The sequence below is a fragment of the Vicugna pacos genome, chromosome 10 (genome assembly GCF_048564905.1).
Source record: "Vicugna pacos chromosome 10, VicPac4, whole genome shotgun sequence".
Taxonomy (NCBI): Eukaryota; Metazoa; Chordata; class Mammalia; order Artiodactyla; family Camelidae; genus Vicugna; species Vicugna pacos.
In genome coordinates, this window is record NC_132996.1 from 1135288 (window position 1) to 1159496 (window position 24209).

Below are 24209 nucleotides of genomic sequence, written 5' to 3' on the forward strand. Positions count from 1 at the left end.
ATATGGGAACATTTGAGAGGCTCATGGAGATGGCTCCCTACTCCCTCTCGATTTCTTGACTTTTTCCACAGAGTCTTGAATAATCATTCCGTGTCGGTAAGACTTCTGCCAGCCAGAACCCACAGTTCCAGGTGAGAAGGATGCAGGCTTTATCTCTCCTACCGGAGGGAGAGACAGAAGAGAATTGAGATATGCTCCCCCGTGATCCCTTCCTGCCCCAGGTCTACTGCAGTTCACCTGCAGCCTTCTGGCCTCTGCTCACACTGCCTCTGTCCCAGGACTAAACTCATCCTTTTCTTCCCTTGTCAACATTTCCGGTACCTTTCAGAACTTGGTCTCTTCCCTGCAATTCAACCCTGGCAGATGTGATGGTGGTCAGCGTGCTGGTGGGCAGTCCTTTGGGGACCCCCAGGAGCCATGCTGATTCTCCTGAGTCTATCAATCTGGGTTACAGAACAGTCGAGCACTGAAGGAAGCCCATTCACGTGATGTCAACACAGCATTTCATCAGTTTCACTTTATTTTTAAATTTTCGGTGGAGAAAATATTTGTAGCAAACTCTTCCAGATATTCGCCGCCTGCTTTCCTCACCACCATTTCCTTGTTGGCTCTGGTGCTAGTTTTATGAATCAGGATTCTTCTCTGCTCATTTCTGGCAGCAGGGCTTGCCGAATCCTTGATCTGCATTTGAAGCAGAATGCTTCTTCGTGATGTCAAGGTGATTCTCCTATTTCTGAATATTTCGTGTACACTCAGCAACTGTTTCAAGTGAAATGCTCTTGTCCAATTTCGGTTAACTCACATTTGCTGATCTCCTGCTTTCATGCTGAGGGCAGTTTCTTTTTCCTCTAATAAAAGTTAGCAATTTGCATTTACTCTGGAAGGTACTGCCCCGAGATGCTTTTGTTCTTAACAGTTTTAATACAATTCACCCATTAAAATGTACATCGGTTTTTACTCTATGCCCAGAATTGTGCATCCCATTCAATCTTAGAACATTTTCATCCCCCCAACAGGATGCCCCGTATGCATAAGCAGACATTCCCATCTTCCCCATCCTCCCCCAGCCCCAAGGAGCCACTTTTCTCTCTGTGGATTTGCCTGTGCTGGACATTTAATGTAAATCGAGTCACTTCATGTAAGTGGAACCGTCTATTGTGACCGACTACTTTCACACTGAGTAACGTTTTCAATGTTTGTCCATGTTGTGGCCTGAGTCACTATTCTATGCTTTGCTATTGCTGAATAACATTCCACTGTATGGCTGGGCCCCTCTGTTTACCCATTCACCAGGTGATAGGCATTTGGGTTGTTTCTGCTTTTTGGCTGTGATGAGTAATGTCGCCGTGGACACTCATGTGGGATTTTTTATGTGGATATCTGTTTTCACTTCTCTTTCGTGTGTGCCCAGAGAGCAGAATTGCTGGGTAAGTCAGAAACGAAATGTTCAACTCTCTGAGGCCCTGCCAGGCTGTTTTCCAAAGTGGCCACGCTGTGTTACGTCCTCACCAGCAAGGGCTGTGCGCTCCACTTCCTCTGTGTCCTCATTAGTGCTTGTTACCATTTTTTTTTATTATAACCTATTGTTGTGAGTGTGAAGCGGCTTCTCCTAGTGGTTTTCACTAGATTTTCCTTACAGCTAATGCTATTGAACATCATTTCATTGTGCTTATTGGACATTTCTATGTTTTTCTTGAAAAATACCTTTTCAGAACATTTATTAATTTTTTAATTGAGTTGCCTTTTTATTGTTGAGTTGTAGGGGGTTTTTTTCTTCATTTGGAGATACAAATTCCTTATGAGATAAATGATTTGAAAAAATTTTCTCTAGTGTGTTGTTTTTTCACTTTCTGAATGGTGCCCTTTGAAGCAAAGTTTTAAATTTTGATGAACTCCAATTTATCTCTGTTTTCTTTGTTCCATGTGTTTTGGGGTATTATTTTAAATCTGAAGTATTTTATTTAAGCTTTTATGTATAAAATATCTAAATTTGTAGAAACAGTCTAGGAGATGGGTGCGGTTGTTTTCCCCCATCTTTGGATAGGAGACTGAGGTGCAGAAAATTTCACTGAAATATCAGTGTCACAGCTACCCAGTGCTGTGGGAGTTCAGACCCCTCATGTTTTTCCCCAGAATATGTGATCTTCACCACCATGCTCCACTACTGCCTGGAATCATTAATGAAAACATCTTTCCTTTTTTGATTTCTTGTTAGTTTGTTTTCTCATTGGGGACCTCATCTCCTTATTTTCCTTTCGGATGTCAGTGTAGATTTATTATAGGGCTCATGTAGGCAGAAGCATTGCTATCAGTTAACTTCTATATTACTCACTCTCCAGTGATGATTGTTGCTAGTTGACCTAATCAAGTCATGCTTAAGTCTTTCCTGCTCATGACACTAAAAACAGTCATGACTTACAGAACGCTCAAAGAAGAAAGTACTTGATTGATTTTATTTTGCTACCCAATCAAACCAATCAAGTAAAAACCCCAGTGTTGACACAGACTATAAGCCCTCCAGAATAGGGTCACTGTCTTCCTTGTGTTTCATTTATTTGGTCACAGTGTCTGGATAGTGCTTTGCTGTCCAGCAGTTTTGTGAGGATACTGTGCTCGTGAATATTTGTAAGCACAGAATTTTGACAACAGACTGTGTTGTTCATTTCACAAGGGAAAAGATAATATAGAAATACTGCTCAGATCTATTTTAAAATTAAGCTTGGAATTTTGAGAAGAATTCAAGAAGCCATACAAAGCTCTTTTTCACTAATTTTAGATCTATCTTAGACACTTTATGGTTACATAGCAGAGTAACTTATCAAGTAGATTTGACAAGAGGAGTGTTATATTGATTATTTGATTTAGTTGAAATATTCTACCAGGGATAAAGTCATAAGTGCCCATAAATGAACAAATATGTTTGTATTTCTATGCAACATGGGAGCAGACTACATATGTTTCTATATAATATATATGACTGTGTGTTTTAATCTGCCTGTCAGTGTTTTTTATAGTTTTTCAGCAATGTTATAACTTCAGAATTCTTCTAAGTTATTCACTCCCGATATTACTGCAGTTTGTACTGTGTATTCTATCTTATGGATGGGATTCCACTGTCCCCTCAGTGAGGAATTTCCTCTCCTATTCCGTTAGTAGCAGAGTTAAAGGAACTGTGATTTCTAGGCCTTTGCTTTTCATGTGTTTGCAGTTGGCTGTAAATCACGAATTTCCCTTTCTTGAGTTTTCATTTTTCAATAAGAATTTTTAAAATAATTGTTAATATGTTTCACCAGTCTCCCTAGAAACTTGATGTGTTTGTGCTTTTCAGTTTTCAATTTATGAAAATTGTAAATGCACACTTGTTTTTAAGTAGTCCTTTTTCACTAGATATTTGTTTACTTTTTAGAGTTAAAATAATTTTTTCCCAATGAATGAATCGGTGTTCATGTTTTAAAAGATAACTTACTTTTTATTTTTCTTATTCTAACAGGTATATTTGTTGTACAGAATTTAGAAAATAAGGATAAACAAAATAATAACTTAAAAATGGCCTCTAATCTCACTTGGAGATACAGATGTAAGGTTTGAAATTGAGAATTACAAGTCCTCTCACGTTGTACTTCTCTTTCAAGTACGTTTTGGTTACTGAGACCCTCGAATTCCCATATGAATTGTAGCAGCAGCTAGTCAGTTACTGCAGAGGAGCCCGCTGGGATTGTGATCGAGACCACGTTGTATGTATGCATCGCTCTGGAGAGCACTGCCATCCCAAGAATGCTGTCATCTGATTCAGGAATCTGCGTGGTGTGTCTTTCCAGGTATTTAGGTATTCTTTAATTTTTTTCAGCAATGTGTATGGTTTACATAGTATTATTTTATTTATTTTTTGCCTTTATACTGAGGACAAGTGTGCAAGGTACCAGGATTAGAATTGTATTATAGCCCCGCAACTTGCTGCCACCATGGACGCTGCGGTCTCTCTTTGCCCTTTGTAAAATCTCGCACAAAATAGGACCTAAGTAACTCTCTCTTGAAAGAATGATTATATGATTGCTGGATGATGCTTGAGAGTCCTTGGGATGATGTCTTTTTCCCAGACTTTCCTCTCTTCTTAACTATGCCCTTTCCCTTCCTTTCTTCCAGCCTGGGTTTCAGCGTGCCTGTGGCATTGATTTTTCTTGTCTGTGGACTCATCCTTTCACTAGTTCATGATAATGTTACATGTGGGCTGTGGAAACTTGCTAGATGTCAAGCAAGAGCAAATCCATTGCATGCTAGATTTTTTAGAGTGTGTTATTGTATTATCGATTGAAATTAAATCAGGCTGACCCATTGAGCCATCCCCTGAGCTCTTTTCGCCTTCCTACAGGTGATACTGCTCTCGTTGCTGCATGTGCCCTTCCCCCAGACTCGGTTTTGGAGTTGAGTAAGTCACCATCACTGGAGCCCTCTCATTAAAAATGAAGAAAACCTTTGCTCCTTCTCCCTGGTTGGGGACTTGGATGAGATGAGGTAACAGATAAAGAATGGAGCCCCACCTCATTCTGACCACCGCTCTTTCCGTTCATTTCTCCAGGGGAAGGGTACAATTCAAAAATATAAAGATTGTGAGCTAATGAGATAGACAAGACAACCGATCATTTATTAAATATCCTTTCATGCCAGAAACAAATGTATTATACACACAAAAAGCACATAAATTACGGTAGTACTGTGGTTACAAACGTGGGTCCGAGTTCGATTCCTGCTCTGGAGTGACAAGTCCTGTGAGATGGAGAAATGGTAGATCGGCTTAGCCTCTCTTGGACTTGTTTTCTGTCCTGCAGAGATGGGGTTCGCTAGGCATCCCTACCCCGTAGAGGTGCTGTGGGGTGTAAATGACGTGAGTGGGCAGCCCGAGCACACCTGCTCGTTCCTCGTAAGTGCAGGATAGCACAGCTTTTGCGGTGATGCCTTTATGACCACACCGTGTAGACTCTCAGTGCTCCGAAGGGATGCCTTGTGGATTGGAGATGGGATTCTCACTTCTGTAAATACCCAAGAATTGGGTTATTGGGCCTGGCTGATTTGAATCTATTCTTTAGAAAGTACATAATGTAGATATATTTTTCAAACATGCATGCTTTTTATCTTTTATTATTTATACTTCTACCCTCTCATCTCTTGGTGTGACATTTCATGGAATCCAGGAAACAGTCCTAAGCCACCTGCCTCTTCACACTTCTTTGTGGTGGTTTTCTTCCCTGACTAGAAGAGGGTTTTGCATAGGAAATTTTGTTTGCTCCCCTTCTCTTGGAGTCTCCCTGTTTGTCTGCCCATCTCTCACCTGTCCATCTGTCCATTTCTCTACCCACTCATTCTTCTGACTTGTTCCAAGAAGCATTTCAGGCAGCTTACAGAAGAACAGATACCAAATAAACAGGTGAGAAAATGGGGCCAATTTCAGACAGTGAGGCTTGCAGTTGAGCCTGTGTGAGATTTGCAGGCGTGAGACACACGCCTCTGCCTTGTGCCTTATAAGATAGACAGCATCAATATGCCTGAGGCTCCCAGCAGACACAGGGAAACAGGGTTTGTGGGAGATGCTTACTGTCTGTGAAATAAATAAGTGGCTTAGGAGAAGCCCAGACTTTCCAACTACTAAGGCTTAGGAGAATATATTGAGTGTCTTCCAAAATCAGATTATTGCATCTTTTCTTTTTCAGAGTTTTATGTATAGTTGGTTTACATTCTATAACTGGAAATTTCTCCAAAACTGCTGCCCACGTGAGTCCCATGACTCGGGAATGGGGTGGTTCTGCTCATTGACGGGTGTTGGCCAGAAACGGAAAATGACAGCCTCAAAGGAGCCTGGGATTAAGCAGTTATGTTTTGTCAGTGCTGTAGATTTCAGAAAATACTTTTACCATTTCTCTCTGCCTGAGGAAGCAGCGTGCTCTCTTCCCAGCATCAGGAGCTCAGGGCCACGTGATGGTGGGGGCTGACTGCACTGCCGTCAAAACAGCTGTGCTAGTCACTGCAGGTGTGGTGCTTTCACGTAGTGCATTTCATGTTCTTTAATAGGTTTCAACAGGTAGTTAATTAACTGAGTTAATTAACATTTAATAAATATAATGCTTTGTTGAAAAGACAGTTATAGGCAGAATATAAGTTGTGAACAATATAAAAACTGTTTCAATACTGAAATTTCAGTAGGGAAGATTCAGTTTATCTTATTTCCGCCTCTCTTTAAAAGAGAAAAGAAACAAGACAGAAAAAGCAGAGGATGATTTCTGTTCTTCCTCTCGGCTTGCAGGTGCCTTCACCTCCAGTGGCATCCATCCAGACACCAGCACTGACACTGGCCGTGCTCAGAACTGCCTCAGCCCTGAAGACACAACTGACAAATGGAAGGGGGACGCGCCCTGTTACAGCGGGTGCTTTCAATTTTTGGGTCCTTATGTAACTGCGCGGTGTTATTCAGGATCACCCATTCTGCACTGTGTGACGGTGCTTCGGTGTCTCCTAGTTATTTGTTTCTGTAAGTACTCATGTATTTTTTCCAATGTGTGTTACTAGACATCTAAAAATGCATTTTTCAGATGAAAAATAATGTGTATTTAATATAAAATTCTGAAGAAAGGGTCAAAAGGGTCTATCCTGTTCCCAGTATTCAGAGATAATAATTAACACTTTAAAATCTATTTTCTGTTCTTTTCATCAGTGTGTATTACCTCTGTCATAAAAACCAGCAAGCACTGTGTGCCTGTTTGCTGTGTGGAGACCTCCATTTTCCATTCAGCTTATGACAATTTTTTTTACAGTATTCTATCTCCGCTGGCATGATTTTTAATGACCATTATAGCATTCTGTCTTGTGGAGTCCTCGTCCATTTTACGTTGGACTTAAGTAAACTTTTATATTCCAAGTAAACTTAACTGGAATACTGAAAAGAGAACTGTGGTGGTACCGAAAGTCCCCTACTTCCCTTCCCCTTTTTTCCTGAGAGTAAAAACTGCTGACAATGTGGAGTATATATTTCATGACCTTTATGCCTATGTCATATATATACACACATACATAAACGTATATGAGAAATCTATGTATATGTGTGTGTATATATGCTTTATTGAAAAATAAGGCCATACTATATGTTTTCTGCAGCTCGGTTTATTCACTCAGGTATATATCACAGACGTCCTCTCCCTCCAGACTCACCCAGTCCTTTCAGATAGAGTAGAGTGGTCTCCTGATGTGCAGGTTTGGTCTCTTGTGTAAGGACACCTTTCGTGGGAGAGAACTGTGGACAAGGCCTTGGACCACGCCGAAACACCGGAACTTTAGTGGCCACAGCTCACCGTGATTTACCGCATCATTGTCTTGATGGTGGACACTTAAGTTTTCTCCATTTTCCACTGTCAGAAAGGGTGTCTGACTGGCATCCTTGTTGTACAAACATTCCTGTGATCTTGTATAAGTATTCCTTTAGTTAAGGTTTCTGGAAATTTAGTCCTTGGATGTGACAACTACATAAATCACAGGCTCCTTTCAAGTGAATCTAGAAATTCCTTCTCCTGTGGGGAATGAAAAGATGTAGAATAACTTATGTAACCAAATCTCTATCCGTGGGTATGATTCCACTTCAGCTTTTCTTCCCACCAATGTAAACAGTGCTGTGTAAATTCTCTGATGAGTACATCTATTTGAACTGATTCTTTTTGTAAATGAAACGATTCCTAAAAGTGAAGTTCAGCCTGTGTGTACACACGTTTTCCAGGGTTTACATATCCATTGACATGTCGTCCTCCAAAAGATCGCTCACAGTTTGTTGTCTCAAAGATGGACACTAGCTAGAATATCTTTTAAAAATATTTGCCAATATGATGAGCAAAATGATTTTCATTGTTTTAGTTTGCACTTTATGACCAGTGTGGTATTGAGCATTTTTCACTCATTAGCCATCTGACTTTTAAAAAGTGAATGATCCCTTTTGTCCTTTGCAAATATTTAAGTGAGGGAGCTTCTTGTTGCTTTGTGACAGCTCTATGTATATTATGAACATTAGCCCCTTGTCTTCATCAACATGTATCACAGAGCTTTCCCTTGTCATTTTTTGCCTTTCATTTTGTTCAGTAGGTTCATTTTTGTTATGGCCCAAAATAAACTTTAGATAGTAAATGTCTTCTTTTTCGGTTTTATTCTTGATATTATTCTTAGAAATGCTTTCTTATAATGGTATAAATTTCTTCTGTAGGTTTTCTTAATCTCTAAGATGGAGATGATAATAGTGTTGTCATAGTGAGGAGAAGCTGAATTGATATGAGCAAAGAGTTGTATTTGCTCTTATTAGTACTTTCTAATATTTACATCACTTTCTGTAATTTTTCTTGCGGTCATTTTGACCGGAATAGAATTTGATTTTTCAAGGGGATTCTGTGATTGTCCCAAGACAATTATTGAATTCCTACTTTGCTCTTTAATTTGAAATCCCACCTGTAAAAATACTTATATACACTAGAGTCTCTTTTTGAGCTCATGATTTATTTCTGTCAATCTTACTTTCCTACACTAGCACTATATCTTACATATTGTAAAAATTTATTTAATATCTGACAGTGCAAATTTTTTGATTTGCTTTTCGATCCCTATTTTTCTTTGCTAGTATTATGACTTCATTTTTCCTGAAGAATTCTAATATAATTTTTTCAAGTTAAAAAAAAGGATAAGTGTTGTCATGGGATTTTTTAGTAATTTTGAATTATCTTTAGGAGAACGTACATCTTTACAAAACTGTTTTCCTCCATACAAAGGTTGATGTCTCTACTTTCACACTTCTTACTTTACCCCTCAGTACAGTCCTGTACTTCCTCCATATACAACATGGGCATTGTTTTTGAGTTTATTCCAGATTATTGTTGATGTTTTTGTTAATTTTTTAAGTGAGAAATTTTTGCTATTATATTTTTTAACTGTTAAAACTGACACCTAGGAAGGCAGATTCGGTTTGTAAATACTCACTTTGTAACTTCTCATTTAAAATTGTAAGTATTAAGTACTCGATACACAATCCTTTCTTTTCTGTTTTTAAAAATTTGTTTCCAAGATTCTCAAAATGGTCATAGCTAAGTAGTATAGGTGGGGAGAGAGATGGAGAGAGGTAGTGTGGCTCATGTACAAACTGTGAGCACTTTCATGGCTGCCTTTATGCTGGAAAAGCTGCTGAAGAGTCCAGGTTAGACCAGGGGTGGCTTTGTATGCACTTGAAAGCCAGCTTTCCTGCCTGTATGGTGAAGCCTGGTGGGCGTGGCAGGTAGATGATCAAGGTCGAATGGAGGTTATTGGCTGCACAGAGCGCTGTGCCTGAGAACTGGAGACCATCGCCATGGGAAATGCTTGGTGCCAGGAACAATGCAGAGTAGCTGGGGACCCTGTGTGTTAAGGATTTTCCAGCCCTCGGAGTGGGAAGTTCAGACTCTGCATTCAGATCTGAGTTTGAATTCATCCTCTTTAGTTTACTTGTCCTCTGACTTTGGTCAAGCTATATACCCTCTTTCACTTCCTGTTTCCTTGTCTCTCAAAGTAGGAGAATTACAGCCTGCTGCTAGAGTGTTTGATCAGGTTAAATAATTTGTGTCTATAAGATGTCACGTACAGTCACAAGCTCAGTGAGAAAAGGGCTGTTGCCTGTTCTTCTGCAACTCAGTGCTTGACAAGACATGGGGGAAAGCCAGTCCGTAATTTGTGTGTGATGCAAGTAGGAACAAAAATAATGTCTTGCCTTTCCCTAGCAGTACTCTTACAGCTTTGCTTCATTTACATCTTTCCTCCTTTCCTTTCCTCTTTCCCATCCTCCACCAAAAGAGCCTGAGACTCTCTCAGAATAATAGATTCAAATTAATTTAAAGGTAGGCTCATTCTCACGAAATAATAGTAACATAAAAAAAAATCTGTGCACATCCCAGAATACATTGTATTTGATTTACACACACACACGTGTGCACACACACACACACACACACACAATCAGGCTACCTCCCACTTGCAGAGGGAGAAGGACCACTTTTTCTGAGTTTTCACTCACTGAGCGTGAGAACAATGTCTCTTACACAGACTTTCACCAGGCTTCGTGCATGGTGTTTTTAATTGAATTTCGGCTTTGTAGCCATAGATATAGTCTCCTAATAGAAGAGAGAAAGTGGAGACATAGACATTCTGCTGAGATATTGGTGTCATCATATTTTAGTTGGAACGGACTTAAGACAGCATAGAGTCATAACATTTCATGGGTGAGAATCCATTATGTTGTCACTTGGACAAGAAACTGGATCTTCTGCCATCTTGTCCACGTGGGTGAAGAGGCAACTGGGCAGGGGATGGCAGGCATCCTTCTTGCTTGAGTTCCATGTTCTTGCTAGTTTTCATTGCTCAGCTGCCTTTAGTTTATGTACATGAGGCCTCACATGGGAAGGTCACTCTGTCCTGATAGAATGAGTTTCTTATCAGCAAAAAGCTCTGGACCCACTCATATTTCCCAGAGTTTTCTGCTGACCTGCTGACACTTTATATAATTGAGACTTAAGAAAATACTGAATATAAAATCCTTATTGTTATTGTTTGCCCTCGAGTTCCATAGGAATGAGGTGCTGTCTCAGGCTGTCTAATGTTAGATCTGAACAATGATAGGGTGATAGGTTGTGCTGCTTTACCTCCAAAGTCAAAGGGGATTTCCACCTTAGCTTTTAGAATCAGGCAGATTAGTTCAAATCTTGCCTTTACCAATTATTATCTTTGTGTCTTGGGGGAGAAACTGTACTTTTTTGTGTCCAAATTTGTTTATCTGTAAATAAGTTCAGTATTTATTTTAAGGTTTCTGTTTCAGAATTGAATGAGCTAATACTCTCATTTATACCTAAAATAGTGATTGCATGGTTCTATGCTGGTGCCTTGGTAGTTGATTACTAAGGGACTCCGCAGTGAGAATGGGGGTGGGGGACTCCGGGGTAATAGAGCTTATATTCCAGGATATGCTTGTAAAAGACTGGATGTGCAGTGGATTTTTAGTAAATATCTACTCCTTTCCTAATCTGCATTGATTGTGTATATATCTTTATACTAATATATGAACAATTTTTATTGCAATTTAAATATCTTTGTAGTACTTACAATATGTAGCTTTAAAAAATACGTGAAATAAAATGATTTGACTTTTATTTTCTTTTCAATAAGCATAACAAAACAAAATAAAAAGAAGAAAATGTTTGAAGGAGTAGAAATAATTTTATTTCTTGGAATCAGTTCCGTATAATAGGTTTTTTGTTCGTGTTGTTAAACAGCATATAAAACTGATAAGTTGTGACATTCTGGAAATGAGGAAACAGTGGAGACATACTACCTCTAATGCAGTCACTTTGTTACCAAGTCCAAACTCGTTCTGCTTGCTGCATGACAGGCCTATAAATCGGGAGATGAGATGTTGGAGTAAGGAATAGTGACTTTATTTGAAAAGACGGCAGACCCAGAAAATGGCATATTGATATCCAGTAGAACTCTCTTCCCCAAGGCAGAATTCAGTCTCCTTTTATACTAAAAAGCGGCGGGGATGTAGCTGGTTGTTGCAAACTTCTTGCTGTACGAATTGTTTCTATTTGAAACCCTTTGTTCCTGCAGCTGTTCATGTGGGTCAAATTATGGTGCCCCCGTATAACCTCCAAAAAAAAGAATTTTTTTGCAACTTGCCATCTGTACATAAGTGTAGAAGAGCTAATATCCTTAAAGATCAGAGCCCGGAGAATAGGCCCTCCTGGGTATTTCAGGCTAAAGGCAACATTCTTTTACAAAAGGTGCAGAAACAGCAAGTCTGAGCCTAGAAAACAAGGTACAGGTTTAAAGTCAGACGAACACATCTAACATGGAGTGAAATTTGTTCTTTTCTATTAGAATTACTTTTTCTACCTCATAAATAATTTTAGTAAGAAACATGAGCAATTTTTTTATTTTTGCTTCTTAATAAAGGACTAAAACTACACTTTAGTGAGCAGGGATGCTGTGCGTGCTTTGGGGTCACAGCAAACTCTTGTTGGGGGTGCTCGACCCTGCAACATGTCTGATGCCCCGTGAGTGTTGGTGAGGGTCCCCCTAACCAGGGGCTCTCTTCAGGAACCACCATATGGGCATTGACCTCTGGAGACCTGTTTTTCAGCTGCAGGAAAATTTTTCAGAATCTGTGATGGGAAAATCACTCCAGCTGGGGATAATCAGGGAATAAAGGAAGAGGAAAAGGGCTTGAATTAGAGTAGAAGAGAAAGACAGAAGATCAGGGAGCCTGGGGGCTTGGCAGCGGGGCCTCGGGGGAGAGAGTAGCAGAGAAATGGAAGTGACCGTCTACGGAACCAGCTCCTGCACCTTTCCCCGCACCCAAGCCACACAGCTCTTAATTGGACCCAGGAATCTCTCCTGTCTGGATGTCACCCTGGGCAGAACCTTGAGAATCGAAGGTAAGGGGTGGGCAGCACTCACCTAGCGAGTCACTGAGGACTTTGATCAAGTCCACATTGACATTCCCAGTCATATGCCTTCACCTGTTCTTTATCTCAGGATCTGAGAAGCAGGAGCAAGGAACACAGGGAGAGATCCAGGAAGACATCTGACTGTGTTAAGAGACGACAGTCACAGCGACACTGGGAGTGAAAACACTTGTAGCAAAATAAAATAAATTCAAAACTATTGCATCAGAGCTGCATGTGTGAGAGAGCCTAAGCCTGTCTCAGAGTGCAGGGGACAAGAGGAAAGGAATGGTAAAATTAACACTGATAATTGAAATTTTGTTAAATAGCCTGCTACAGTTAATTTTATCACGTGAATGCATGCAGGTTTATTTCTATGAGCATTTATAGGTTCACACAACCCCACCAGCCCGTCTTGCCCCCATCGGGGATGGGATTTCTCAAGCACAGTGCCCCTCCTGCTTGCGTGGACCACGCTGCGGGTCCTCGCCTGGGGCCGCACTGCTACAGGACACTGAGTCCCCGAGGCACGGCCTGGGATACATGACAGGAACATCTGTGCTCTTGGCTGAGGGCCTCCGTTTCACTCTGCTGTGTAAGAATGCCGGTGACTCAGTTAGAAGCATGCATCCAAGCCGTCCTTCCGTGTCATCACCATGTAGAAGCAGTGTCTGAATCTTCTGAATTTCTGCAGAATGCGGTTTACAGTCACCTTCAACAAGTGAGTGTGTGTCCTCTTTCAAGTGGAGGAATTACTGCCGTTTTCCTGGAACTTACTCACCACTAGTCCATCTGATTTTTCTGTGCTAGGATTCAGTATGGTCTGCTAATAACTCTGCAGTCAGATCTAGAAACCCTGATGAAGAGGATTATTTATTTTCTTTCCTTATATGATAGAATTTTATTTTCAAAATTCTGAGTTTTCTGTTCTTGGAGGAATTTTTTTGGGCGTTGGATAAACAACTTTGCTCTTACCATCTTTTGACCTGTTGCTATATGCGTCTCGCCTGTCTTCTGTCACTTGTGAGGCGGTTCCATTTGTGACCCTGTCCTGGTTGTTCATGTAATAAAACATAAAATCTGTAAAAGTACAGTCCCTTTTACTCCGAAGACATTCCACAAATACTCCTTTAATCTGGGTGTGGTTTTAACAAGACACAATCATTAGAACATATACTTGCAGGTTGCCAGTGCAAAATCCCCAAATCAATTGTCTAGCTCAACATCTAAAATCTTTCTAATCTACGTTGGATTTGTATGGATAAGTGAAGTTGTTTGCTAAGAACTCAAGACCAGGTTTATAATACAGGCTGATTTAGCTCAGCAGGTCCTCCCAAGCTGAAGCTCTGCCAGAGGGCGGGGCCAAGGGGAGAGGGCGGGTCCTGCCCTCCCTGAGCTGACAGTTTCATGGCAAAGACCTTCATCAGGTGAAGAAATTGAAGTTTCTTCTAAGAAAATTGGGTCTGAAGAGTCCAAAAAGCGCGGGAGTGACACAATCCCATTTGTCTAAAGTAGGGAAGAGTGGCTGTGGGGCCACTTGGGAGACTCATGAGTCCAGGTGCGCAGTGTTGGTGGCTTCCACTTGAGTGGTAGGACAGTCAGTGGGTAAAAGCGAACAGATTGAAGGCATGTTTTGATGGTTAAAATGAAAGGATCAATGCTGTCTGTGAAGGTAGGATGGAGTAAGGCCCAGGTTTCTGGGTGGATTAATGAGTTAAATAATGGTCCTGCTGTGTTCTGAGGACGGAAAGCTGCAGAGAGAGTTCTGGGGGAAAACTGATGAGTTCAGCTGTGGGTAAAGTGAAAAGGTATTAGATGTGTGATCTGGGAGCTCTGGTGAGAGCCAGTAGTGAGTAGGGGGCGGGGAGAGAGACTTTCAAATCATTTTGTCTTCTGAACATACATATAAGAATGAGTAATGACATAACCCCTCTATATTCTGGATTTAAAACCCAGTAACATTTTGCTATATAGGCTGCAGGGGTTCTCAATTTTTTAATAGAAATAAAATAAATTGAAACAAAACAGTGGAGTTAATGAACATCTTAGAGTTGATGTGTGTCCTTGTATGTATTTTGATTTCTCATCTGTTTATAAACATAATCTACAAAAAGTTAACTTGCTTAGCATAACTGTTAAATAGAGGGATGTGACACACTCTGTTGGTGGCTCAAGGTGATTTCTTGGGCAAATTATGTAGCCTCTCTGTGCCTTAGTTGCATCTTCTGTGACTGCCCCCGGGCCCCTCATCACAGCTGATTCCCTAGAATAGATTTTGGGAGGGAGGCTGCTGAAGGGAGTAAGAGGTGGCAACTGCTAGGGACACTGAAGAGAGAGACAAAAACAGATTAAAGCCAAGAAACTGAGTGCTAATACACTCAAAGGAGAAAGAAACCCGCAGTGTTTTGAGCCCCTTAGCATAAGGGAAACAAAATCACGTGGATCCAAACTCTTGAGCATATGAGTATTGTGGGTGGGAGGGTGTTATCAGAAAAGGGTTGAAAGAGGCCTTTTGGTTTCCCTTAACGTTTCCAGTAAGGATGGGGCACAGAAGCGAAAACCACCTGCTTCACAGTAGAAGGTGCTGTTTTGTGCAAAACTGACGAAGGTTGGAGACCAGTGATCAGTTGTGCTGGCAAATGAAGAGACTTCTGGATTGGGACACTTGCTGTGACTTCCAGGTGACCTGCTGGCTGGGGGCTGTGAGGCGGGCAGTAGGTTTGCAGTGTGACCTGGGCATAATCCCTGGCTCTGAGGCCCCTGCAAGTTTCTGCAGCAGCTGCTCTTGCCCTGCGATGGGAGGGCATAAAAGGGCATTGTAGCACACGAGGGCAGGAAGGGGCTGCTTTAAAAGCAGACTTGTAGCCTCCTGCAGCTGCAGACCTGCAGGCAGTTTGGTTCATTGTCGTGGAGTGGACTTTGGAGGCCTTAGTGTCGTCTTAAGACTTGTTTTCCCTTGGGGACCGGGTTTGCCTTTGCATATTAATATTGAAGGTTTGGGCTTCTGGCAAAGCTGTTTTCACAGATGGGTATATACGTAACATATCGTATAAAATAAAACGTTTTTATTTAATATGTGGGACTTTGCAGTTTTTGGGAACAGCTCTTTTGACCTGGTCTCCACGGAGGACACTAGCGGTCGGCAGAGCGTGCGGGAGGGCAGGCAGCCTGCAGTGCTGCTGCGGTGGGTTCTCCCCAGCATGGTGCTCTGCTGAGTTCACTCTTCTATGAGTTTGGTTGCCAGAGGAGCAGACAGCATAGTAATGAGTTCTGGTGGGATTGTATAATGACAGGAAGAAAGAGGGAGCCGTAGTTCTTCGGGACTACTACACTCTTTTGGTTCCTGATCCAGTGTGTCCCATTACAGAATTGATGAGTTGTGTCTATTTTGGGACTTGATTGAAATAAACGTGCAGCCTGAATGTTAAGAGTTATGTTTTATTTGTCAGGAGGACTCGAGCCAGGATGACCGCCTCTCGGAACACTCTGAGGGACTGCTCCCAAGAGTAGGAGAGAAGCTAGGATTATATATGAGCTTTACAACAAAGACCAGGTAGTTAGAACAATAAAACATTGCTTGTTATCTAAAGAAAGCCAGGTATCTCACGTTCAAGAATTTAGTGCTTTTCAATATATGGGAGGAAGCCAACATTTGGGCTCACTGAATATATTCTTTAGACAAGCACCTAGCTATCTAGGGCCAGTAATCTGTCCTTTCTTATTCTGAGTCTGCTCAGAGGGCACCGTTGTGAGTGGCTGCAGGCCTGTTTTCACTGGGGTGCGGCAGCAGTCGCTGATGACTTGTTTTCAGCATTCTTTGTTTAGTGACATGGTTGCAGTATTTTCATTCACATTGTAGTATTTTCGTTCACAGAAAATTATGATATTACCCTGATTATGGATAATCTGGAACCTTGGAAAGGAACCGAGATGGAATTACTGCAGGTAACTTCTACTTTAATAAGCCGTGTGCAAACATGAACACGGAGGAAGCATACAAAAGGATTCGGTGGTGAATGGGAAGGGTTTCTGCACGTTACAGGAGAAGGCAAGGCAGAATTCCTCTTCTTTGTGGGCAGGGACGTGAGTCCAACTTTCCTTTCTGAAGTGCTTTCTGAGAACAGTTTATGGTAATTAAGGAACATAGACAAACGGTGGCACACATTGCGTTTAAAAGCTGGCCGGATTCAAACTTGGGTATTGGACAGGTGGATTTCATAGGCAAGTGGTCAGGTGGATGGGACAGAGATGGAGCCCAGGCCTGGGGCCATATTCACGTTGAAATCGCCATTACCTCACCATAGCACCTTGGACTAGAATGTAACCACTCTTAACCTGTTGGTGAATCTGTGAAATGGGCATGATAATATTCGTTACTTTCTGGGATCGTTGTAAGTTCTAAAGATCATTATAGCACACATGAAACACTTAACACACTGGCACTTAGCAGTTTACACTTTGTGCGGCCACCAAGCTTGGCGTGTGTCAGAGCCGTAAAGGCAGTATTTATCTGTTGAGGATGCACTGGTAGCCCCTTGGCTAGGTTGTGAATTTGGTGATTTCCTTTAATACTTGTAACTCTGTGTTCCATGGGCAGTTATTTTCAAAGACAGATGAGGAATCTCAGGGTAAAAAAGACTGTAATTTGCCCAAAGTCAGACCATAATTTTGGGTGCAGGGGCCTCGGTTCAACATGGGCCCCTAGGACTTGTGCCTTCTCCGTTCAGCACCAGAGCCAGATGTGGGCTCGGCTGTTTCCCTGCCCAAAATATCCGGCAGGCCGCAAGACACAACTGGCCCTGTGCTGCTTGAGCAAAATCTCCGGAGGAGAGGCAGTTACAAAAGGGATAAACATAAAAACAGACGACAGCAAACTGTGATCAGCTCTGAGAAGGAAAGGAACACGTCTCGCCGTGCAGAGCTGGGAGCTTTCCCGTCGGGCTGCTCTGGGGGCGTTCATCTCAGCTTAACAAACTCTACTGCTGCACCAAGGCAGGAAGGCAGGGCGCGTGTGGCCAGGTAGACAGGGCCTCATTGATCGTACTCATTCCCCATTAAGCGACAGCTCTCACGGGCACTTAACTAATAAACAGATGTTGGCCATAATCGTCACGCATTTTGACTGGTAGCTTTATTGGCGCCAACTTTGAGAGGAGGTCATTGAAGCTGGGGAGTTTGCTGCATGCCCGTGATTACCATGGAAATATTCCCACTGGTCTTTCAACCTAGACTGGTGTGGCTGTCATGTCCCGGCCCTGTGAATGGCATCGTGTAGCTTCTCCCAATTGCCCCAAATAACTTACATTGATATGCTTAATTCGTAGGAAATGGTATGTGGTAATAAGGGAAAAAAGGCAGTAAGAAATTGTTTGGAAAACTAGAAAAATATCTATTCTTTCCCAGCTGGGGGAGCGTACCCTGTATCACCCACCCTAATCACTGCCTGTCACCTCCTTCCTGCCGACTCCATGTTCAGAAGCCACTCTGAGCCTTGGGAGAACATTTTGCCTCATGAAACTTTTGACTAGGACCCGTGACTTCTCTGTCCCTGGTTAACTCTCTCTTCAAAGCCATGTAAATTTTTTGTAGGCTCGTCCACTCAGATGTAAGAATAGCCTCTTTAAACTTCTTGATGCAGCTCCTTAATGAAGATCTTGCGATGGAAACCTAGCCAAAACCTGGGAGGTATGCACATAGTGACTGCAACCACAGCACTTTGTGAGTTCAGAATCAGTGGGGTGGGTGACTCAGGAAAGGCTTTTTTAAGGTAATAAGGGGAAAGAGAAAGGACGCAGGCTATGTGAGAAAGAAACATCTCGGTCCCAGCCAGCAAGACACCTGTGTTCAGGATGGGGTGTGGCGAGTGCAGAGTTCTCACAAAAAAAGAACTGATGTGATGGGAGGGAGGACAGTTGGGTACTTTATTGGGGAGGAAAAAAGTGGGCTGAACATTTCCTGGTTGAATAAGAGGATTGTGACATGATGTGCTTGTATTTTGGAGAGAAGGGTTTTGTGGGGACAGGCCTAGGAGTATGCTGTCTGGCTGGGGAGTCAGCACAACAGAGAAACACAGAGAACCGGGCAGACCCCAAGACCCATGCTGGGGGAGAGGCTGCCTGCAAGCTGGAGCCCTGGAGGCTGCTTCTGTCCCTTAGCTGGGGTCTCAGACCTCCCTTCACAGACCAGTCCTGTTGATAGAAGAATAAAAAAACGTTGGGCATGAGAAGGGCTGTGTCCCAGGCTTTTGTTGAGTCCCTGGGATGTGCCCCACCAGATTTTGTTCCTTGACTTCATGCAGTAAAGAATTCAAGAGCAAGCCAGTGTTGAGTAAAGGTATATTTATTCAGAGAGATACATTGATAGGCAAGAGAAACTTCACGAGGTGTGGGGGTTTGATGCTCAGATTAGAAGTAGGTACACACTTCACAGACAGAGTGTGGGCCTTCACCAAAGAGGGAAAGAGTGGTGACCGCGAGGTGGCGCTGTGTTGCATGTTTTCTTGGGCTTGGTGGTTTCATATGCTAATAAGTAGAAGGACCAGCCTTAGGGCAAGGGGCTGGGATTTCCAAGGAGTTGGCCATTTCCCACCCTTTGACCTTTTGTGGCTATCATTGGGACTGCCATGGTGCCTGGGGCATGTTATTCACCAAGTTACTATTACAATGGGTGTTTACTGACTCTCAAGATCTGCTAGAAGTTAAATCTCTTCATCCTGAGCCTCAAGACCTTTTGGGGGTTGAATCCTTCACCATTTTGATGTCAATGGCTGCGGCCTTCCTTGAATGGCTGTGCTCTTCCCCCTTCCATCCTGTATCACTGTGATGACACAAAGACAGTAAAGGCTGGGCCCTAACCGTGCTCCTGCATTTAACGGCGGGAAGTGTGGGGTGGGCTTATGATGACTCTGAGTGGTGAGAAGGATGTTTCAGATTTTCCCACGTGAGACATGGGGACCTGCCAGCAGCCACTGCAGATTTATCCCACGGGCATTATCCCTTGTGTTGTTATGGAAACAACAGTCCAGCCAAGAAACAAGAATCACTCAGAGGGTTGGAGTATTGAGATTTATTACGTTGGCGGGCTCTGAGGGGCTTCTTTTCCAAAGCTCTGAGCCCCTCCAAGATGTGCACATGATGTTTTATACGGTTAATTACAAGTATGGGACTATTAGCCAATAAGGCTCAAACAACAAAAAGCAAGGGATCAGTACACTGAAGCTTATCAATTTGGAACAGATCCCGTTACTGACAATTGTTCACCTTGGATTTTCGGGTTAGCTTATTAGCCCAGTAAACTGACACTAAACTTCAGATTTACCAGGTATCCCAGCAAAACTTAGATCAGTAAACCGACACTTATCACATTTAGATTTGTGACTTAGCTTGTTAGACCAGCTGTGGTTTTCCTTCACAGTGTCACTTATCTTTTCTATTTTTCTTTTTTGCTTTTTTTAAGTATTTAATCCAAATTTAATATCAGGGTTTTTTGGGAAAGAAATTTCTCTTTTTCTTTTCTTTGGTGATCTTTTATGGGGGCAGGTAATTAGACGTATTTATCTGTTAGTGGAAGCCCTGGGGCTTGAACCCAGGACCCCGTGCACGCTAAGCACACGCTCTACCACCCGCCCCATCATCTTTTCTTTTTGGTTTAGCTGCCAAGAATCCTACAGCTGAATTTCTAGTCAGCCTTTAACACTTGCTCTGACTTCATGGAATCCATTTTTATGAGTTTATCTCCCCCTGGTTTCATTTAAGTATTGAATCTCCATTTTCTCTTCATTCTCAGGTTTGCCTTTTTGTTGTTAAGGTTGTTAAGCTGTTTTTAAAAGAATTGTTTAAATTCTCTTTAGCAAGAGGCTGAATGTGAATAAATATGTAAACAAACAGCACAATTAAATGCTTTTATACATTCTAAACTATTTAGTAGTTACTTAAAAACCGAATTGAATATTAAAGTGATAACATTTTAGAAATATTTTTTAATTTTTTAGAAAGGTATAGCTGATTTAAAATATGATATTAGTTTCAGGTGTACAATAGATGCTCCATTTATAGTTACTGTAAAACATTGTCTGTATTCCCTGTGTTGTAAGGTACATCCCTCTAGCGTGTTTACATTACATGTTGCAGTTTGTGTAAGAAAGTTGGGTAATGCAGAGTCTGGGACGTGGCTGTGTCTGACCCAGGTTCACGCTCACCCTGCCTGTCAGAGCTCAGGCCTTCACTCCTTTCTGCAGGGGAGCGAGTGGAGGCAGCTCTCATCAGTGCTGGCACCACCCTCTGAGTGGCAGTGACAGCAGTCACTGTGTGTGGACGTGCAAAGTGTTTTTCCAAGAGCTTTATATGCGTTTCTGAATTTAATAATAAAAGCCCTCCTGTGAGGAAGCGTTTTAAGCTTTTAATGTATAATACATCTTATTTTGATATTGATAGATTTCAAACCACCAGAAAATTTAAAGGAGTAGTAAAATAAAACCTTAAATACAGTTCACCTTAAAGGGCACTATTTGAATTTTTGTGTCTGGCTTTTTAGCATAAAGTTTCAAGGTTCATCCATATTGTAGCCAGAATTAGTACTTTATTCTTTTTGTTTGATAATATCATTTTCCTTTTTTTCGTTTTTGGTCTATTTAAAAATATTTTCATTGAAGTCTAGTCAGTTTATAATTTTGTGTCAGTTTCTTGTGTGCAGCACAACATTTCAGTTAATTAGGAACATACCTGTATTCATTTTCATACTCTTTTTAAACACAAGATACTATGAGATATTAAATATATTCTCCTGTGCTATACAGTATAAACTTGCTGTTTATTTGTTACATACTCAGTATCTGCAAATCTTGAACTCCCAATTTATTCCTTCCCACACCCTCTCCCCTCTGGTAACCATAGTTTGGTTTCTATGACTCTGTGTCTGTTTCTGTTCTGTAGATAAGTTTATCTTTTTGTTTCTTTCTTTTTTTTTTAGATTCCACCTGTGAGCAATCTCATATGGTATTTTCCTTTCTCTTTATAGCTTACTTCACTTAGAATGACATTCTCCACGTCCATTGATGTTGCTACAAATTGCATTATTTTATTATTATTTTATGGCTGAATAGTAGTCTATTGGACAAATATGCTACAACCTTTTTATCCAGTCATCTCTCAGTGGACATTTCGGTTGTTTCCATGTCTTGCTATTGTAAATAGTGCTGCTGTGAACATTGGGGTGTAGGTGTCTTTTTGAATTAGGGTTCCTTCTGGATATATGCCCAGGAGTGGCATTGCTAGTTCATATGGGAGGTCAATTTTTTGTCTTTAAAGGAACATCTATACACTTTTCCACAATGGCTCCACCAAACTGAATTCCCTCCACAGTGTAGGAGTGTTCCCAATTCTCCGCAGCCTCTCCAGTATTTATTGTCAGTGAACTTCTGAATGATGCCTATTCTGACTGGTGAGAGGTGATACTTGATTGCAGTTTTGATTTGCATTTCTCTGATAATGATATTGAACATTTTTTCATGTGGCTACTGGCCATTTGTACGTCTTCATTGGAGAAATGTTTCTTTAGGACTTCTGCCAATTTTTGAATTGATTGTTTGTTTTTTTTTCATATTAACTGTAAAAGCTGCTTACATATTCTGGGAATTAAGCCCCTAGCAGTTTCATTTATTGCAAATATTTTCTCCCATTCCATAGGTTGGTTGTCTTTTTGTTTTGCTTACTGTTTCCATAGCTGTGCAAAAGCTTGTAAGTTTAATTAGATCCCTCTTGTATATTTTTGGTTGTTTTTCTATTGCTTGAGTAGACTGATCTAGGAGAACATTGCTGAGATGTATGTCAGATGTTTTGCCTATGGTTGCTTCTAAGAGGTTTATAGTGTCTTGTTTACATGTTTAAGTCTTTAACAGATTTTAATTCTTTTTTGTGTATGCTGTGTGGCAGTAGTCTAGCTTCAATGATTAACATGCAGCTGTTCAGTTTTCCCTACACCATTTGCTGAAGAGGCTGTCTTTACTCCATTGTATGTTGTCACCTCCTTTGTCAAAGTTTCAATGACCAAAATTTTGTGGGCCTATTCTTGGTAATTTTGTTTATCCGTTCATTGATGGATGGATATTGTTAGTAACTTTTGGCTACTCTGAATGATACTGCTATGAATATTGATGTGAAATTTTTTATGAGAATATGTTTTCATTCTTTTGGCTGTACATTTGGCCCGCCATATCTGTAGTTTCCACTTCATGGATCTAGATGGCTGATTGTAAAGGGACTCAAACATCCTTGGATTATGGTATCCAGGGTGTGGGGTTCCTGAAACCAACCACCCAAGGGTATTGAGGGATGACTCTACATATAGGAGTGGAATTGCTGAGCCATACAACTCTAAGCTTTTGAGGAAATACCAGACTTCTCCAAAGAAGCTGCAGCATTGTCCCTTTCCCCTGGCCGCATATGAGGTTTCTCTGCCTCCTGAACGACATTTGTTATTGTCCATGTTTTGGTTATAACCATCCTAGTGGGTGTAAAATGAGATCTCATTTTGTTCTTGATTTCGCTAGTGATGCTGAGCATCGTTTCATATGCTTATTGGCCATTTGTATATCTATTTAAATTCATGGTAAATTTAAAAATTGTGTCTATTTTCTTGTATTGCTCAGTTGAAAGCATTCGTTATATATCCTGGATACTACTCTCTTATTAGATACATGCTTTGCAAAATTTTTCTTCTATTCTGCAAACTGTCTTTTCACTATATTTTTTTAAACATTAAAACAATTTCTTTACAGGGGAGGTAGATAGATGAAATGATTTATTTTATTTTTCTTACTAAGCACGCCCTCTCTGACTTGAGATAACCATTTCCCCTGTCATTTCACTTTCTTGATGATGTCCTTTGTAAAAAAAAGATTTTAATTTTGGTGAAGTCCAGTTTATCTGCTTTTTTCTTCTATCACTTGTGCTCTTGGTTTTGTATCTAGGAAACCAAAGCCTGTCCTAGGCCCACAAAGATTTATACTGTGTCTTCTTTTAGAAATTTTATAAGTTTAATTTTTACATTTCTGTCTGTGATCTATTTTGAATTAATTTTATTTGTTATATAAAATATGGGTGTTCAGATTCCAGATTGATTCTTTTGCCTGCAGATACCCAGCTGTCCCTGCACCATTTGTTGAATAGGCTATTCTTTCAATGGAGTGTTTTTGGCCCCCAGGTGGAAAACTGTCTGTAAATGAAAGTTTTCCCCGTGGGTTTTTATTGTGTCTCTTAAATTTATTTATCCAAACTTATGCCAGTTTCATACTGACTTAGTGCTATAGCATTTTAGTACACTTTAAAGTGAGTCCTCCAACTTTACTCTTCTTTTTCAAGGTTGTTTTTGCTGTCCTGGGCCCCTTGCACGTCCATATGAATTTTGGGTTCAGTTTTTCAATTTTTGCAATGAAGTTGGCTGGAATTTTGATAGGGATTCCACTGAATATATAGATCACTTTGAGGAGTCTTAACATTTTTAATAATATTGTCAATCATTCCATGAAAATGGAATGTCTTCCATATATGTAGATCTTTTAAAATTTATTTTGTTGATACTTCAAAAAGTTCAATGTACAAATCTTGTAAATTTTTGTTAAATGTATCTCTCACTTTATTCTTAATGCTGTTGTAAAAGGAAAGGCTGAGTTTCTTATGGGTGGTACTATATATCAATCTTCTTATTTCTAGAATTCCTTCACAGCAAATA

The 24209-nt window shown here is 41.0% G+C and overlaps 1 long non-coding RNA gene across 1 annotated transcript in view; it reads left to right on the forward strand.

The window, feature by feature from the left end:
• Positions 1-24209, forward strand: part of LOC140698891 (uncharacterized) — a 90310-nt gene that overhangs the window by 19340 nt on the left and 46761 nt on the right. The window contains exons 2-4 of the long non-coding RNA XR_012076894.1: positions 3633-3818; positions 4370-4512; positions 6296-6520. This is a non-coding gene — a long non-coding RNA (uncharacterized lncRNA). The remainder of the gene's footprint in view (positions 1-3632; positions 3819-4369; positions 4513-6295; positions 6521-24209) is intronic.